The following is a 20,189-nucleotide window of genomic DNA, read 5'->3' on the forward strand; positions in this document are numbered from 1 at the left end:
CTTAGGGGAAAGGCTGGGGTAGCTGGTGTTCTCTGCAAAACAGGTCTGAGACAAGTACCCGGCTGCACAGCCTCCTCTGACATGGTTTCTCCTCTGTCCCAATCACACTGTCCCTTACAAAGAATGTGCTGAGTGACACCCATTGAGAAGTTATACTTGATTTTTTTTTTTTTGGGGGGGGGTGAATAAGGAAAAATAAAGACTAGTAGTCTTTCAATGGGTCCTAACCCATTTAGTTTTATATACAGGTTCAGAACAATCTATCTGGCATAGTACCCTATACAGACAGTTCCTATTATCACCTCCTTTTAGATCTGGGACAAAGACACACATTGCTTTGTCACTCATTACAGAACACAAGCCAGACCTCATGACTGCCACTGCCAGACCCTCAAGAACACAACACTTTTGCTATAATGATGCAAATAGAAGCTGAAAAAGCCTCTTTTTAAAACCATTGAAAATATTTCCACAGTCTTTTCCAGTTTCAAGTAGCCAGACGCAGCTCAGGGCAGTCTGAATATGCTGATTTGGCAGGTCCAAAACAAGCTCTTCTGATGGATGTTGACTTTCTATGGTAAGGTCTGCCTTGTATGCCTTGTATCGTTTTCTATCTTAGAAGCTCAGATTAGACCCTGAGCAGATCTGCCATGACAGATTGCAAGTTTCTCAAGTGGGATCTGTATATGCTTTGGGGGTATATCAGGTAAAACTATTAATAAAGTGACTTTTCACTTCCTTTCTGGATATAGTTTTTCTTAAACTTCAGGTGTCAGTTTCCTGCAATAAGTGTACACAAATTTAACAGCATGACCATTTGAATTTAGAACTCTAACCTGGGTCAGCAATATGTGATGTTGGGTAAGTAAAATTACTGCAAGGGAAACAGATCTGTTAAGTCCTGATGCTTTATGTAAATAGTTAGTAATGATCAATGCCCCACGCCCCATGGTCGATGCCCCAAGCCTGTCAGTGTGTAAGAGGCATTTGGATAATACCCTTAAAAATATGCTTTAACTATTGGTCAGCCCTGAAGTGATCAGGCAGTTGGACTAGATGATCATTGTAGGTCCCTTCCAACTGGAACTATTCTATATTTTCTATTCTATTCTCAAAATAACCTGAAGATGAGAAAGATGAAATCACTCCCCAGCATCTAGATGCTGGATGGAGTAATCTGCAGCTGTCTTTCCACCTGCATGCACACAGGAGATTTCCCCCCTGTAGGAATCACAACACAGGGTAGGGCAGACTCACCATAAATTGGGGTCAGGATGCAATTGGGGTGCCTCCTTGCTTAATATTTTAAGTATGGTAGCAGAGATCTCCCATGCTTCTCCATATGGCTGACCAGCTGTGAAGAATAACAATTTACCTATCTTCTTTAAAAAGAAATAGCCAAGATGTAATTACAGACACATAGTTCCTTCTGGCTTCACCACGCTTCAGTATCAAACCTCTGCCTAGAGATTAGTCTCCTTATACTGGTCTGGAGATCACCTTCAGGGGCTTCTCCTTTTCTTCTTCAGTTAAAATGCACCAGGTTAAGCAAAGACCTCCTGGTTAAACTGTTAATGGTCATCTGAGTCATGTTTACAGAATTAGTGGCTGCGTAAGCAGCTCAAAAAGCAGATACGCTAAAAATGTACCCTCTAGCAGAAGGCTGGTGATGGTAAATGGTTATGCTTGCCACCAGTACCTCTGCTGGCAGAGTGCACGCTCTCCGCCGTCTCAAGAAAAGACAGAGGTGTATGCATGCAAAGCAAGACCTTCACAAGACTATGGGACCTGTCCTCATTTGGTGGGCAGAGCTATTCTGAGATGAAGTCTGGTGTGATATGAAAGAATATTCATTGATGCAGTTCAAGTTTTGCCAGAAGCTTTTAACACATGAGGAGAAATTTACTTAACACAAACCAAGAATTCTTCAACAAGGGCTCACAGGTAAGTTCCCTAGTTCTACTGTTGTTTGTAACCTACGATATTAAAGAAATGCTGGTCTTATTTAAATATTTATGGCAATCTTTGATCCAGATTCCTTCTAAATGTCGAAACATGGCCTAGCGAATGATCAGTTCAGTGCTCAGTATAGTCTGTTGTGACATAGGTATCTTTAACTGCTGCTTTCTCTATGCAACACGCTTCATGATTACAGAGCAGAAGGAGGTTTCCCTCCCTTACAAAAATAGAACTCAAAACCTTTGGATTTTGTTGTGTTATTGGAATTGATTTTTGAACCCATGATAATCAACGTGAATTAGTAAATGACATAGGCTATAGCAAGCAGTAAAGATTTAAGATGATTCCACTTGAAGACAGGACTTTTCAGACGGCTATAATAAAACCATTACGAGCATGCCAGCTGATGTAGATTATTAAGTAGTATTAAATAATGTCTTTGTAGTAATAGTTTATCTGTTCTGTACAGACTTGCCTCATCTGTAAACAAGCTGGGAAGGAACTGGGTCACTAGTGCTCTGACCAATAACTTGGATTAAAAACAGACAAAGAAAGAAAAATGCATTAAATATGCCAAAAAATACAAGGATCCTAGAACTGAGACTAACCTAAAGCAATAACATAGATTAGGTCTTAAGTATAACTTTCAGTATGCAAACAGTATTGCAAAAATAAGTTTCCAAGTGTGGTTCAGGTATTCATAGAATTTAGAAGTTGTATCCTGATGCCATGGACTTTGTTCAGGGGTATGGACTGAAGCGCTTTTTCAAACTCAAACACAGAAACTTCCTTATCTATCTAGAATCTGTCCTCTGTGGTTATGTCAACATGTGAAAACAAACTGCAGAGAAAGTCACTTATTCCTAAAATAACTGTTGTTCTAATTGTGTTCATGCAAAAATGATTTAAAATAAACTGATGTTTATTCTGGAATAGAGCATCTGCATATGAAACTAGTCTGAAAAATTATAATGCCTACTTCACTATTTTGATATGTAGTGACTGGAGGTTCTGGTATGCACTAGATAATATGTTTTCTGTAATAGTTTCTCATGTATAATGAGAATGCAGAACACACACTAATTTCTTTGTCTAAAGTAATCAGGCTTGCAGATAGTAGTCAAAAGCTAGATATAGCAAAATTTCTAAAAATAAAAAGTGATTCAAGTTTAATTCTTCAAAATGACCTCTCAGATGTTATTAAATGGACTTCTATTAAAACAGTAATGTAGAGATATAGATTTTTATATTTAAAAAGAATTAACTACTACCTGTATTTTATCTATTAAATTAGATAGCCACACCCAAGGCTGGGCTATGTAGGTTCATATAGTCCAATTCCTGTTTCACAGTCAGGATCTCCAGTCAAATGCTAGAAGAATTCGAGCATATGGTACTGTCATTGTCAGATGCTTTTTTGCATGTTTCTGTCTTAATTACTTACAATTACTTACATTTGAAACATCAGTTTGGTAAACTAGTAGCAGGGCACCCTGGGAATGAAGCACTTAAACATATTCCATGCTTCGGGCACCATTTTGATCATATTTGTGTTTATTATCACACTTATTAGCTTCAAATTCCTGATGCACATTTACAGAACATCAAAATCAGTTCATTAATTTGAGAATGGCTGTCTCTTTGTTCAAAGTGACAGAAATAGAAAGGTGGTTCGCTTTCTACATTTTAGAATCACCTGCTCTATTTTCCATCAATACATGAAAATATTTGTGTAGTTTATGAAAAGGGTGGGAAAAAAACTGGGATGTGAGACAGTCTTTTCATTTCACACTTGAGATATTTCAAAACCATTCTTGACTGCAAAAATCCTTAAGCCTTGCATAGGAATTAGAGTAAAAGAGATATTTAATCTGTCATACCCAAAGCACCGCCAATACCCAGTGATTTGGACTCATCATATCCAGATGCAGATGAATTTTAAGCACTGTAGATGTTCTGAAGCTACAGTAGGTAAAACAAGTTATAACTTTAAAATGCTGTGACTAGAAAGGTGTACTAGTGTCCTCATATACTCTCATTTATACATACTGCTTTAGCTGATGCTCTCCAACATGGTTAATGTTGTTTTAATAGCTGTAGGTTTTGATATGCATACTGGTCACAGGATTGACTGGTGACTCATGTCTCTCTTGAGAGAAGCTGTGGGCTATGGGCTCGCCTTTCTGCATCTCACTTCGTATGGATCCCCTTGGTCCAAAAGTCTGTAAACTGCATCCCTGGGGTTTTATTGAAAATAGACAAAATATCCAAAATACCTCTGCTTTATCATACTTCAACACTGACTAGTAATTCATTTTCCACGGACTCTCTTGACTGGATTGGAGTTGCAGATATGTTAGGACAGAAGGACAAGAACCAACTCTTAGATTCCTGGTTTCATCAGGCACACGTAGTCATTTTCAGAGGAGGACGTCCAACATCCTGGGGCAGATGGGGAGAGTGCAGAGGCAGGGGACTGACTCTGTCATCCATCAAAAAGTGCATATTTTGTTGGGATGGGTTGATAATGCATTTCTGCATCCAGCACTTTTCTCTGAAGATGACACATACAACTCCAACTTGCTTTTAAAGTCTTCTCCTGTGTTGAAATACTTCATTTCCTTGCCCTGATGATGATGATGGTGGTGGTGGTGGTGACTTAAGGCAAGTGTGCTAGATTTAAGTGGCATGCTTGCGCTAGATACAGTGGCAAGCTTATTCCCACAGTACTTGAGTCAGCTGTGCAGATGTGGAACAAGCCACACACAACAAAGGGTCCGAAAGCAAAATAGTAGATGACTTTCTGGACAGAAGTGACCAGTTTAAAAAAAGGCCTTAGAGTAGCTGCAAGAAATGAACAGGAGAAATTGAAGAACTGTAAGAATCGAGTTTAGGGTTTAGCCTAAATCTAGCAGGGAACACATGGAATAGATCCTACACTAAAGGAAATGTTCAGCATTCAGACAGAAAAGTTGGGCTTAAAGTATATGATTAAAGCAAAAAAGGCCTCTCTGTGCCTGGACTGCAAGTAGGTGTGGGACAAACTAATGAATCTGGATCAGTTCTGCAAATCCTTTGGGGAAAAAGGAGCCAGAACCTATGGCTTCATCATCAGTTTCTCAAAGCCTCATACTGGTGTGAATCAGGCAGCTTCACAGCGACCAGGGGACTTTCAAGCTGTCACCTGAATGAGGCAAACAAACCTATTGCATCAGAGTAAAGTTGAAATTGTGACTTGGGTCTATTTCTACATCCTCAAGTTGTAGGAATATATTTTAGAATGAAAATTCAGGCTCCAGAGTACAGTTCTGCTATAAGCCATTTCCAAATTACCTGGCCCTTGTGTTGCAAGGATTCACCCTCAGGGATGGGTAAGTACAAATGGATCCATGCAGCTTTCCGAGCACTGCCAGTTCAACTGGCTGGGCAAAAAAGACCACCTAGAGGCAGATCATTACTTACATCAGCTGTAAGCAGCTTCAAGACTCTTTTATGATTGCTGGGCATCAGTAGGGAGGCTCCAGCTATGGTTGCCACCTGATTGCAGAGATCAGACGGGGCATGTGAGGGAGATGGCATGAGGCAGTCAAGAGAACTTCAGCGAAACCAGATTTGTGTTAACATCCAGCAGGATTTGAGCCCAAACTTTTGTTTTTATAAAAAATACCTCTCTGAAACAAAGCTGTTATGTGATAAATTGAAAATTATTCCTGTTAAGTATCGCTTATTTGTTATTCAAAAAGATGAACTTCTAGCCTTGACACAGATTCCACTTACTGTGACAAGAAAGAGGAATAATGCCACTGAAGGGAAGGGGGGATAAGATTATAAGATGGAGAGCAAATGAGACTCCTGCTCTCCAATTCTTGTTTTATTTTTTTTCCCTGTAAAGACTTAACACTGAGTGACATATGTTTCTATTAACTCATCTCGAGCAATATAGGCAGCATCCAGAAAACCCCAAGGTCCATGCTGCTGCTGGGGACTGCAGCGACCCTCTCCCACCTGCAATGATTGTCCCACCAATGGTCTCTGGTGGGTTCAGTGGTGGGTCCCGAGTGGGGACATTCTGCCCGACGGATGAGACACCTCTCCCAGCAAGTGTGTCCCCGTCCCTGTCCCCATCCCCTCCCCTCCTGGGGTTTTGTCCCCAGCCCCAGCAGCACCGCTCCAGCTCTCAGCAGCTCCTGTGATTAACCTGCCAGATATTGCAGGGCACCATTTGATTAAAAGGTCACAGCCGAGGGCTAGCCTTTTTTAGTGCGAATACTTCAAATTGTTTTATTTTAGTTGTAATGTTAGTTATTTATAAATTCTTCTTGATTTCATAGTGGCACTACCCCCAGCCATTTATATTTAATCCATTGAAATTGCATTTAATAATTCCAATTACGTGATCCACTGACCCTACCTCGTAAGAAAAACAAAGTCCATTCCTAATAGGGCAGTAATTTTAGAACCATCTTCTGTTTCATTGTGTCAGATTGCAACCAGAAAAAGTAACTGGGAGTACTTCAAATTCATTTCTAAATGAACCTCCTTGCACAAAAATTGCTTTTAGACAAGAAAATATTAAGATGTTATGGAATTTTTAAGCTCAAAAATAATGTACCTTCTAGAACAGTAAGAAAAGTTTGTCATACATAATAACCACGGGTTTTTGGTTTGTTTGGTTGTTTTTTTTAATGATAGTAAAACTGATATCCAGACCATTCTATGTACCACTAGTTGACTGGCAAGATTAGCTGCCAGAACAGAAAATCTTCGGTGACTTTGCATGAAAGCAGTGGACTCGGCAGTGCTAGGTTAACAGTTGGACTTCATGATTCTAAAAGTCTTTTCCAACCCAAACAATTCCATGATATATACTGTATAATGTAGTGCAATGGAGAAGTCTCTTCAAGTAGTAACTCGGATACAGCGTTCAGAGTGAGAGGAATAAATATTCATGGCTAAATAAATTTTTCTGGGATCATTTTAAACACTGACTATGCTCTTGCGATGCATAGCACGGAGACCACGTTTCTCTTGAAGAGTCAAACAATTTCAGATCTAAGCTCTTTTTTTAAAGAGCCATTTGTGATCTGATAGCCTAGCCCAGTTTACATTCCTTCCCTGAGGTGGCTGCAGCTCCTCTGCAGCTCTGCTGCTGTAAAACCAAAGGCTGTTTATGTTTAGCAGGCCCAAAACAATGAATATTTCCCACAGATGTGTGGTAATTTTGCAGGCAAGAAAAAGCCGAGACAGAAAGCAGAGTTCTGAAGGCCAGCTCTGAAGAGCATACACTCAAATCACACCTGGAAGGAAAACAGGCTGAGCTGAAGGGTTTTGTGCATGCGTGCATATACAAGAAAGCAAAAACCCCCTCTGCTTAACTGATAATTCTAAAGCAATTAATCACCACATTTACTTTCAAGATGTGAACAAAAGCACTTTTTCTATAGCCTCTTTTTTTTTTTTTCCTACGAACATGGTATTATCCTCCTTATCTTTTATTGCAACACAAACCAAACACAAAAAATGTTCATCTTAAACAGTCACACATCTCAGACCTTCCTCCTTTTAGAGATCATTTCTGTATTTAGTCTCAATATTTTGCTTGTTCCAACAGAAACAGGGATGGTTTTGCTGTGACCAAGTGCTTCAAACACTTCCTATGCTCGACTACACTAATAATAGCAATTGTCTCCTCAGACCCCTCCCATGTGTTAAATTAATCAACACTAGAAGGTCAAAGGTGTTATGCACATTAATTTTTTAACTGAAATGACCTCATCACCACATGCTTTGCTCTTCTGTTTCTTCTTAATATGTTCATGTACTCAATTACTATCACTGAAATAACTTGGGAACTCCAAACTTGCATTGATTCCATGCCACTTCCACACATTTGTGGATGAGCTTGCTTGCGTTCGCTTCTCAACAGCGAAGCAAAACTGAATTTCACCATTTCAAAGAAAACAACTTAATTTCCTTAGTTCCTTACTTAACCTCATCTGTGCAGGTACTTCAAACGGGTGTCCCCAAGCCCCTTGGCGCAGTGAGGACAGACCTTCTGCCATGCATGGCCATGAGCCATCTTGCATAAGATCAGCTTTAATTTGCGTTGTATCTTGCACACAGATGTGATTTTATCTGCCTTTTTCTTTAAGTAAGTCAGCTGAATATGAGCTAGGTCCAGATCAAAACTTGCATAGTTTGGCTAACACTGTGTAGTACTTGAGAAAATAAGTCTTGCTGAGAGGCTGAGTCCCACATTAGTTTGAACAAAAAGCAACTCTTAACTGCAGCTAAACAGGTTTTGCTCAGAGCTGGCCTGAGTTCAGTGTGAAGCACGAGAAGTGTACGCTTATCTCTGCCAGGAAAGGACTACACAGGCATATCCTTGCTCTCCAAGGTCTGATGAAAAAAATGTCACTGGATAAGATTAGGTTCATACGCTGCATTTTTTTGCATCGCACAGCCACTCGGATGGGAGTTCAGGGAAAAGTATTGGGGAAAAAAGTAGGGTTCTCCTAAACTCTTCCAGCAATTGCAGGCTGCTGTGATGGCCCCTTTGGGTCTATGGCAACTGACAAAATTTATAGTGAAGCAAAGCCATTTGGTGAGGTAGTAAATTTGTGCAAACCATCTAAAAATGCAGAAATTGAGGGACACCAGCCCCTTTGTCAGTTCTTCATCACTAAAAATGCATATTAGAAGACTTATCTGGTTTCTCCAACCGTGCTAGCTGGTGTAATAAAAGATACTATCTTTTACAAATTTTACTGTGAGCAAACTGCAGCTACAGCAGTATTACTACATGAATCATACTATAATTTAGCATATCCTTATGAACATGTACGTTCTCTACCTTTTGTTTGATTGGATGCAAGCATACAGCATGAAAATATAGAATCAAGCAGACGGATCAAAACCCCAGGTGTATAGCTTATGCCAGGCTGAACCTTTCCTACACAGACCCAGATCCCTCACTGCAGATTCTTCTCTGTTTCCCTGATTGGTATACAGCCAGCAAACAAGCTCAGAATCTTATCTGGAAGTAATGTGAATGTAATTGAAAAACTTAAGTTCTACTTTTCACTCCATGTGATTAGTCATTTCAAGCATTTCTTCCTACAAAGTACAAATTAATATATGAAAAAATGGGATTATTTTCCTATGTTTTACCACATTTTTTTGTCTTGAGTGCAAATGTAAAACCCTAAGGTTAGAAAAATTAGTATCTACGCAGAACAAATGAGCTCAACATTCTGTTAATATTTTTTTCTCTCCATTGTCTCAAACTTGTTTACTTAATACTTCAATACTTATTGATGTGACTGCTGAATATACAGCATTAATTCAAAGTGTTTTAGGGACTGCAATATAGGATTCCTTTTCATTCCCTCCTTAGGTAAATTAATTGTAAAGAAATTCCACACTGATTAGGTACAAAACCCCTACAGGAATGAATTTTAAGTCTTACGAGCTTTCAGGTTGGACCGTGGGTAAAGACTGCCTCTCAGTGGGCATATCTGCTTGGTGTGAAAGCGAAAGTCATCTCGTTAAGTGGAAATCCCCCATCATCATTTCTGTTCTGGTGGTTTTGTCACTGTCTAAATTAAACAGACCTGGAGGGAGATTGCCATCAAGCATTTCCCAAGAAATGCAGCAATTCATTTGATTTACTACGCTTTTGTGCGCTGTTATGCTTATCATCACTAGAATTCCTATACTGAAAATACAGGAGGCCTTTCTGGGATTAAAAAGGACCTTTTTTTTTTTTCCCCCTCACCTGCATACTTTAAAAGAAGTGACCTGTTCTTCATATTGAAATCTACTTTGGCTAATTTTATAACTTCTCTTTTAATTTTTTCAGAAAAGATGTATGTCAACAAAGGTCTTTCTTGACAAAGGTACCAGTTATCATTTTACCAGGAGCATCAACTCATTCCCCGCTAACCAAGACCAAGGGTAAATAGCACTGCCCTATTCTCAAAATCCCTAACTTGCACTAACTTTCTCTTTAAAACAGAATTAAAGAACATTTGGTTTGACCAGGAAGTAGAAAACTAAAATTCAAAATAATACACCCCTCAGGAATTAACATTAACAAACAGGAGGGAATCACTACCCTAATATTTTGATGACAGTGAGAATGTGAAAACAAAAGACAATTCTGAAGAGATTACTATCAGCTAAGTAAAGACCAAGCAACTGTTTATTACATTTGATAGCATACTCTACTATTTGATGGAGCATTATATTTTATTTCCTGCAGAAGTAAACAGTTCAACAGTAATGCTATAAAACCGAGATGGAAATTAGTACATTTTTACAAATATATTGGGATTTGTTCTGTGGTCATTTTTGTCTCTGAATTTTGATTTTTTGTTTATCATAATTTTATTACACTACTCTCTGTTCCAGAAATGTAGAGACTTGCAGATTTTCATTATATTATCTTCAGTCTCATGAAACTCCTTACACTCAGGAAGCAATTTTGCAAATATCTACCTTCACTCAAAGTGGCTTTTGTTTTTCATTACATTTTAACAACATGGTAGAACACACGGAGCAAAACCCAGACCACTGTTTGCTTTGGGCCGTGACTAAAGGACGCAGGAAGAGACAGTTGGCACAGAGATGGGGAGAGGACAAGGCATTAAAAGACATGTTAAGGGTGAAACAGACTTGCAGAGTATCAGAGGAATGTTAAATAGAGAGTTTGCAATGCAGCATTTTTAGAAATCTGGATCAGAGCATAGGGGGAGGGGAAAAGTCATGGTTTACACCACTGAGGAACAGAAAATCTTTGAAGCCCACCTGTTTTCTTGAAGGTCGGCTCTTTCTAGGCTCAAGTCTTGCGACTAAGAGACACACCTTTGAAAAGGAGGTTGTTCATATTCTTTGCACAGGACTGACATAACCAGTTTATGAACTGGCATCTCCGAAGAGGTTAGCAAGCCACAAAACTCAGAGAAGAACGTATTTTTAGCATGCACTTGCATTAGGACATTGCTGCACAGTGAAACCTCAAGCTTTGTGCTCCAAGAGCAATCGAACAGGTTTCCATTTCTTTTATTCTTCTAAAACCTCTTTCCTCTAGGCCTGAGCTGACCCTAAACAAAGGAATTCAGCCAGACTGGCGAGGCATGAGTCAGGGGAAGCTGACTTGAAAATTAGTATTCTTTGGCTTCCCCCTTTCTCTCCCTTTTCCCACCATCTTCCCTGATTTAAAGTTCTTGATTTCTTTTCGTCATGATATTCAGACTAACAATCAAAAAACATTATTAAAATTTATCTTTAGGAATGGAAGCAAGATACATGGAAGATTAAAACCACCAGCTGGAATTACAAGAAGAGGCTACAAAGAAAGAAGCCAGAAGCAACTGTAAATGACACAGAGAATTAACATTATTCATGTTTTGAGGAATCACACAAAAAAAGATTATCTAGCCCTTAAAAACTACGACAGTATTCAGAAGCAGTACCACTGCATGTAAAGAGTTAACATTTTGGAGTTGTGACAGTTACTTTTTATGTTTAAATTAACCTAGAACAGAGTTTATCGTTAAACTGGCTATCCCCTAAGAGAAAAAGCACGTTTGCAATGTGACAGAGGCTTAAAAACTGTGTTGCAGCTTAGTCACAAAATATAATGGACCTTCTTCCCCCCCCCCCAAACATTATTAATTAATGTTAGTTGAGTGATAAGGTTTAATTCCCAATACATTTTTCCACTGTGGCAGAATGCTGTTGGAGGACAGCTAAGTGAGAACGCAGCCACGCTGATTGCAGCAGCGGGTCAGCGCTTGGCACCTGGGCTTACCAGAGACGTGCCAGTCTTCGTACGGAGAGGTTGAAGGTATTTTTATTTACTGAAGAGAAAACTCTTCAGTGCTTTCTATGGGAATGAACTGCCAGGTGTCAGCCACATTAAAATACTCTCCACTTGGCTTAAAATATTTCTGCCAGATAATCAGACGGCTGTGTAATTTAATGTGTTTTAAACTTGAAATGTAGAAGCAATATTAATAGCTTTATCCAGCCAGTATGTTTAAATGTTTTTCACATTATTCGTGTCACTACAGAGAATTAATTCACAGCTGCACGCTGGTTTGCCAGTTTTGAGACGCTGTAATAAATCTGTCACAAACACCACCATTCAAATACCTTATGTGCTCTTAACAAAAACGTTCCATTTCTTTCCTTTTTAATTTTAATATCCTTTTATTTGTGATTCAAGGCAAGAAAAAGTTACGAAGACCAATTACAAATGACTTCGGTACCATTTGCAAGCAGAAGGTGGGAGTGAGAAGATCACTGACAGGAGTACTGGGTCTCAGTAGGTGGTGCTGTGGGTAGAAAACTCTACTCCGGCTGTCAGCAAACCGAAATTTATTCATACACAAATTGGTTCAAGAATACAGTTTCTAAGTGATTGGTATAAACTCAAATATCTGAAGTATATAAGCAGAAGGAGAAGAAAAAGTACGTGTTTTACTGCACTATCTTCCATTTCTCCCAATGATGAAACCGAAATGAATGCTGTGTTAAAATAAAAGACTAAGTGCCAGAAAAATATTCTCACAATAGAGTATGTGAGAAATCAGTATGAGATCATGGACATATTAGCACTGACAATTTTAGTATTACATGGCTAGTATAGATCCTTCAGTAAGTGACTTTCAAAGCAATCACTCCTTTATCTGCCTGAACATGCAGGCATTACGGTCAAAACTCCCCTCTCTCTCCTGGTGCACAGGCGTGTTCCCTAATGTGCACTGAAGGCAGGCATCAAATTCAGAAATGAAGTGATAACAGGAAGCGATGTCGTTAGTGCCAGACAAGAGTTCATCCCACCTACAAATCTAGCTAGGCATGAAATTCCTGAAATTCCAGAAAAGACTTGCATGAACATCTGATTAGTTTATCTATCTGCTGTGACTTTGAATATGGCTATTTCTTATAGATTTACAGAACATATCCCATGGGTCCACTGCCTTTTACACAGTAAAAGATGACCATCTGCCCGCTGACCAGTGCTTTCCACTGCAGGTAAGAGACGGTCAACACTCACTGAAGAACAGAGCTGTTTGGTGTGACAGTGAGCACAACCTACTCAGTTTTGACCTCTGTGGTCCTGTGTGACCTGCAAATAAGTTTTAAATAGTAAATTTTCAACAAAACTCCATTTCATGCTTGCCCTCACCCTAGTCAATTATAATTGGGTTTTTTTGGGTTTTGTTTAAAGGGAAGGGAAAAGTGGAAGAGCTCCTCCTGAATCCAGCATTAACTAAACATTCACAGTTTCTAAGGATTATATGCAGAGTTCATATGCAGAAATATTTTTCAGGGTAATCCTAATATTACTTTCATCATTTCGTACCTGCTCATATTAGCGTTTAATTTGTTTGGAGACAGGAGACAATGGCTGTTCCACTCAGGAACCACCTCAAGTCTTCATTACTCAAGTTGAACACATGGTTAGCTAATTCTGAAGATACATATGGGGAGGTTTCTTCATTCCAGCATACATAATAGAAAAACAAGAGACTACCTGCAAAATTCTGTTTGTGAACGTAAAATAATGCTCCTTAAAAATAATTTCCTCCTCCCTTTTTTCCTCCTTTTCCTCCTCTGGATAATAGGAAAGCTACCAAGGGAACCACTGGAACTGATCTTGCCTGTTACTGTTCCAGCTGCTAACAAAAAGGAAAAGTCTTCTTTCCTGCGGAAAAAGGATTGAAGCTTCTGGCTCCAATATAATTGTTTATAGCTCCCTAAGGTGTTCAACTACTCACTTCACCCCTTTGTAAATTTATATGTTGAAACAAAAGGAGATATTTATATGTAACCACGGTATGTTTTTAGCACTGCAAGGGCTACTATAGGAAGACCCTTTCTGACTTTATAGTTTCAACCCCTTTCTCAAGGGAGAGATTTTTCAGGAAAATAAGTCATTGTTTGAGTGTGGGTTAATATCACTGTTAATTTATAGAAAGGCATCATCAATAGTTTAAGAACTTTATACTTACCTTGGTCAATCAGTGACAGATAAACCACATTATGAGGGAGAACTGTATAAGTGATTAATTTCAAATCTCACATAAACTTCTAAGTAGCACATGGAAAATTACAGTGTCTGCCCTGTGGCAAGACTTTAACATCCTATCTACTGTGGAAAAATCTGGGAAAATACAGAAGAAAATGAGAAATGGTTCTGCAGACAGGCAGAATTTTAAACATTTTCAAGTAAACTATTATGAGAAACATAAAAAATAACTATATTTACATTTACCTTTATTAAATTTAAAAGTGGCTACTATTATTTAAGGAACTTTGTTTAAACATTAACATCTCAGCCTAACAATGAATATATAGCTCAATGTGAAAACAGACAAGAAGAACACTGCTTACCCGGATACCGACCCCAAATAACCCTTCACAGACTTGAATTCCAGCAGACAGTGGAACTGCTTTTTAGCAGAAAATTTAACAGAGAATTTGCTGCTCTCAATCGCAAGCTTTTAAAATTTATGGCAGAAATGCGTCCTCAGAGAGGAACCTTTCAAAGAAAATCCTAATAGCTAGAGGACTGAATTTCTGGAAAAGCAACTCAGAATGTAGTATCGATCTTAACTTTGATTAGTGTCTCAAAGACAAAATGGGATTATTGAATTGGCAGACAAAATTTAGGTTTTTTTACTAAGAATATGCTTATGCTGTGATTCTTTTCACATTGGAGTAAACAGACCACTAGTCTAGGACTGAAGGGACCTAAGTTTGAATCCTGGCTCTGCCCTATCCTAATATAAGGACTCACAGAAGAGTAAGGATGCTTCTCTGCCTCCCACTTTCTCCATCTACAAAACAGAGATTTCAAAATTTTTTTAAGCACTTTATGATGGGCTTTGAAAAGATGACACATAAGTATTACATGCTGTTGCTGTGCTTATTTTTAAAACTGTCCGTCACTTGAAAGAATAGGAGACAAGTTGTCATGCTTGAGCCATGCAGCTGCATTTCAGACCTCTCCTGACCTAAGACTACAAAGATTAATAAGTAATACTATAATTATGAATGGTGGTTAAACAGCAATCTAGATTCCAAAGCCAAAATATACAGTTCTCTTTCATGTATATAAACTTGCCCCAAATTAAACAAACTCGCTTCAAAGGTCTACAAGACCAGAACTGAACTCTGTCACCTTTACAGGCCACTTTATTTGAGAACACTGTCCTTGATATGTTAAAGTTCACTGGGCTACATTCACACTGTTTGTTATTAAACATTAAATCTGATTCTGCGAAAAAAAAATATTCTTTTTCTAGAATGTTACACCCTGTGCCAGAAGTTTACAATTTAAAGATCTACTCATACCATTTGAAACATCAGTCTATAAAAAGACAGCGTAGTATTTTTCTAGTGGTGTTTTCACTTCTGTTTTTCCTACCATAGCAATCAGAAGACATCGAGGACCTTCCACACTGAGAGGTTTTCATCTGCCAGCCCTAGCTTCATCATATTATTTGACTCAGGAGACATCCAGCTGGCTGAAACTTTTTATGCCAACACATACGATCATTTTTTGCCTAGAGGAGTTTTGACTATCTTTATTATAGTCCCCTACACATCACTGCAAAAAGTCTATGGTGACACAGCAATATCAACAAAAAGGTATTAATGTCATGAGTCATGGCCACTATGAGAGAATAATGTTAAATTGCAGTGGAGGCTACTTGTGGAAGCTTTAATTGTGGAAGATGTGTTGAATGAACCTCATCCCAGGACTTCCTAGTGCACTTCTGGAACTACTTGTTATAGCATTCTCAGTTCACTCATTTTGAAGTCATTGATGTTGTCACTGGTGCCCCTACCTTATGAGTTTCCCTTGCTGAGCAGTATCAGCAGTCTGGAAGGCTCAGGCATGGTTGTCTTGTTCTGTTGCTGTTTGGCTCTCTACAACTCTGTAGAGTAAGGATGTTGAATATTTTTTTTATTTTTCTTTTGCTATCATGAGAAACGTACCTTAACAAACCATAGTGTACACGATATTCTAGTACATGATCTAAGCGCAATAGGTAAAAATCTGAGATCCTATAGAGTTTGCCAACTCTAGATTTCCAATGGCTGGTCTGGATCAATGAAACAAAATGCTTCAGTTTAACCCATTGGAAACTTTGACCAAAATTAAAATTTTAAGCATAATATTTCTATTTTGGTATAATGTCACCTGCCAATGAGAAAATTATTAACTAAGGTTCTTCCACCTAATGGCCATTTACACAGGTGGATCCCGTTGAGCAGGCCGATTCTAATTATTCCACCACACAAGAAAAGGCACAGTGATCAGGAGCTTCTCCATCTAAAAATCTATGGTACTGTATTTTGGATTAAAGGGCCAGAACGTATCTAAGCAAAACTTGATTTATTATCCAGTTATGCCCTTTATTATTAAGCCAAAGATGCTAATTGCTGTCTCCTGCTTCTCCCCGTGTTTCGATAATTCCTCTCTTTCTCCACCAGGTTGACTCACAGAAAGATGTTCTCTTCCAGGAAAACGCTCACACACTGTATCCTCATCTGACTTTCAATCTCTGCTGTTCCATTGCTGTGGATCTCTGTTTCACAGTTCTAAAATCTCTGATTTTCACTGTGATTTTCTAAGGTTTTACCAATACCAAATAAATGTATAACACAAGCAAACGTTTCTCCCAGTATAGACAGAGTTCATACATAACAGAAATTACAGCTTATGGAGGAGACGCATCTTTCTTTCTACTGTTGTTACATTGTGTTTTAACATTGTGAACAACCACCAAATTTGTAATCTCTTCTAAAATGATAGAAGCTTTTTGAGCATGCCCACAAATTCATTGAAAAATTAAGTCTGTTAAGACTCAAAATACTTAATCCTCTTTAATTACTCTGGTAAATGAAAGAAAGTGAGTGTTCAAAATCCCTCCGGTTCTGCTTGTAGGAATAAAGCAGGAAAGTACAATTTACTTCTTGTTTATTGTTGCCCTTTATATTCCTTAGTTCATACTCCTTTGGTAAACATAAGCCATGATCACACAGGAGATACACGTAAGGCAGCATCTCCCAACCACATAGGAAGGACTGATGGCATATTCTTGCAAGAGAAGCCAAAATGGTACTCTGTGTATGTGCTTTGTGAACAAGATTTCCAACATTTCTCCTGACTTCCAACAAAACCAGTTATTATTTGGTATTTGAAATTTGTAAAAACAGCTTGAATGATGTTTATACAGAGTCAAGGAAAAATATCATCATGGGCATACAATGTACTTTGCCATCCAACACAGTATTTCCAGCTGTTTAGTAAATCACTATTATTCTACACTGTTTCTGTTTCCCAGGAAACACAATAAGAATGAACACAAAGCAGACCTCAGCATGAACTCTGGAAAGATACAAAGGTGACTTGCCCATGCACTCAACACGTGATTGCTGAATGAGAGTGTTTGGGTCTGGAGGTGCTGGCGCGTACCTATGTTTACTGAGAATGAAAAAAGTTAATAAAGCCAATGCACAACTTCCAACCTCTCTGCCTGTGAACGATTACCTGAGATGATCTTTTTAATAATTTTTGTTTGTCTATTTGAAAACTGATCTATTCCTGGCCACAAAACTCACTCCATGCCCCACTTTTATCTCTTTCTGGAGTGTTTGCAATAAAATAATGACAAAAAGCTTAGCATCTAAACCACCTGCGTGTTACTTTAAGATTAGGTAAGGAGCAAAAGCATTACTGTTGTACGAAGGCATAATGTCCTGACAGTACTTTGCTTTGCTTGTGAAAAGGCCCGGTAACAGGCATATATCACATTCTCAAAAGCATTAAATTATAGTACTAGAGAACACAGTCAGTAGTGATGGCCGCCTGAACACACTTGTGTTTTGTTTGCAGATCCCTGCTTCTATTTGCCCAAACATGGGCAAATTCTCGCTAACTCTATTTAATCCATAAATCTAAGACTCTGGACTTAGACCTATTAAGTTTCATCAAAAGTACCAGGGACAGCATTGCAAGAACACCACAATCAGAAATATTTGACAAGAAAATAATGCTATAAAAGGGGTTGGACAGACTACATTTTGTCTGCTACGTAAACAGCATTTACCTACTGTCAGCACACCCCAAAGCATAACACTCTGAGGCACATAACTCAGAAAACAAAGCTAGCAAATGATTTTCCATGTCGGATAGTTCACATTGGGTTCACAACTGCAAAACACCAACATCACAACAACATATCGCCTCCTTTGTAGTAAAGAAGTGCACCTTCCCAGAAAAATCAGGCTTTTCTCATTAGTGGAAAAAAAAGCTGAAACATACTGCTGTTAACAGTTTAGTACCTCTGTCTAACACAGTTGCTAACATTATCACACCTAATCCTCAAAAATGGATTTCGTTTACTATTTCTGATTGGAGAAACACAGCACTAATGATAATCGTCCCCACTTCTGTAAAATTCCACATACAGGGATTTTCCATCACTAAGATATTTAAGCAGAAACTTTTACTTGCCAAAATGACAGCTATAGGTGTCAATTAATAAAAAAAATCTATTCAAAGACAAATGAATCCCTCCTGTGGAATATTTAATAACGTAGTAGTTAGGATGCTCAGCTAGCACACAGCAGACAAAGGTACAAACATCTTACTTTTTCTCAGTAAGTGGCACTAATGCATCCAAGGCGAATATACTAATAATGAGCTGCAAAACACTTTATGCAGGGTGGAAAATACCTTAATCTCAGAGATGGAGAGAAGCTTAAGTTGTACACATCAGTTGTGTGATGGTCACTGAAAAACAAGTTTACCCAAAAAATTCTTAAGCCAAATACAACCTATGTTATTATACAGTAGAAAGGCAGTACAAGGGGAGCAACATTCAAATGACAGTGACAATTATTTGTGAGGCTCTAATAAGCAACTCTCTGCTTTAAAGAACTCTTTTACACTTTAACTTAACTTTAAATTCTTTCATTTAAACAATTAAAAAACTCTTTCCTTAAAATTAAGCTGGCCACATCACGATTCACTTCTTTTGCAGTGTTTTACATGACATTTTTCAAGCTAAACTGCCACAGTGAAATTACAATTGTTTCAGTCCATGAGTGTAATGGGTTTCTGAAGTCACCTAGAGCCAGATTTTCACTTATTCCCCTGCGTGAGTCATCCCATTGGCTTCAGTAGCAAAATCTGCGTGACTAATATCTTATCTCTTATAAAAAGTTTAAACTGGCCTTCACTGCTTTATTTATTTGACATGCATATGTATTTATGTGTATTTTACTATCCTTACATTTGTTAATATAATACTGTGGGAATAACTTATGTGAAATGCATGGGATTGTACCTATATGCTAGAGAAAGGAGAAAGGTTGCAATGATCTTGCCAGTCATTTTTTGTATACAGTCCAGCCTCGCAACAGTGAGCCATCTGCTCCGTGACAATACTTCCATCACGGAAACTCCCTCTTCCAAACAGATTCCAACAATTCTGCTGGGACTATAATAATGTAGAATTTCATTATGATGCTTTTGAAAAAGCACCAAGTGCAGCAGTCTTGGAAGTTACCTTCTGACAAGCAAGTTTATCACACATCCAGATATCAGAGTTACATGCTTCTTTACATTGTTCTGCCCACTGAAAAAAGTCAGGAAGGTGATTTAATGAAACAGCTAGAGTATGCCAAGTGAACATTATGGTGCATGTTGGCTTCCCAGCTGGTTAACGGCATTTCATAGGCTGGAAGGGCTTTATGAGAGCTTTCTGGTTGCTCTGGGAGTCTGCAGAGAATGATGTTAAGCTGATACATGTTCTTAGTCTACTTTAATTTTCACCATCAGCTATTTGGAGCTGTTATCAAAACGAAAGGAGGTAGACATATCATGCTAAGTCAGCTTTTTAAGCACCCCTGCAACAGATTAATGGATTCATCTTGGTATTGCTCCTTAGATGTACATGGCTGGAGTATAACTGTTCAGAAAGCTAGACTCTGTGGTATGCCTACAGCTATTGATTTGCAGGACTAAGTGCCACATTTTCTGATACTCCCTCTACTAAAAAAGTATACTCATTTGTGCAAAGTCTGCTTTGAGAAACCATACATTTTGCAGGAAAAGCATGGGCACTATTCAGTTGCAACATTTTCAGTATTTAAAATGTTTTACAGTAACAATTTGTCTTCATATATGAAGACAAATTTTC

The 20,189-nt window shown here is 38.4% G+C and overlaps 1 protein-coding gene and 1 long non-coding RNA gene across 2 annotated transcripts in view; one reads left to right on the forward strand and one right to left on the reverse strand.

The window, feature by feature from the left end:
* Positions 1–20,189, reverse strand: part of ADGRV1 (adhesion G protein-coupled receptor V1) — a 267,326-nt gene that overhangs the window by 95,874 nt on the left and 151,263 nt on the right. The gene's annotated exons all lie outside the window — the stretch shown is intronic.
* On the forward strand, positions 1,662–11,457 carry LOC142599599 (uncharacterized). Its single transcript, XR_012833178.1, has 3 exons — positions 1,662–1,944; positions 9,821–9,915; positions 11,252–11,457. It is a non-coding gene; the product is annotated as an uncharacterized LOC142599599 (long non-coding RNA).

Source organism: Balearica regulorum, chromosome Z, assembly GCF_011004875.1.
Source record: "Balearica regulorum gibbericeps isolate bBalReg1 chromosome Z, bBalReg1.pri, whole genome shotgun sequence".
Lineage (NCBI taxonomy): Eukaryota > Metazoa > Chordata > Aves > Gruiformes > Gruidae > Balearica > Balearica regulorum.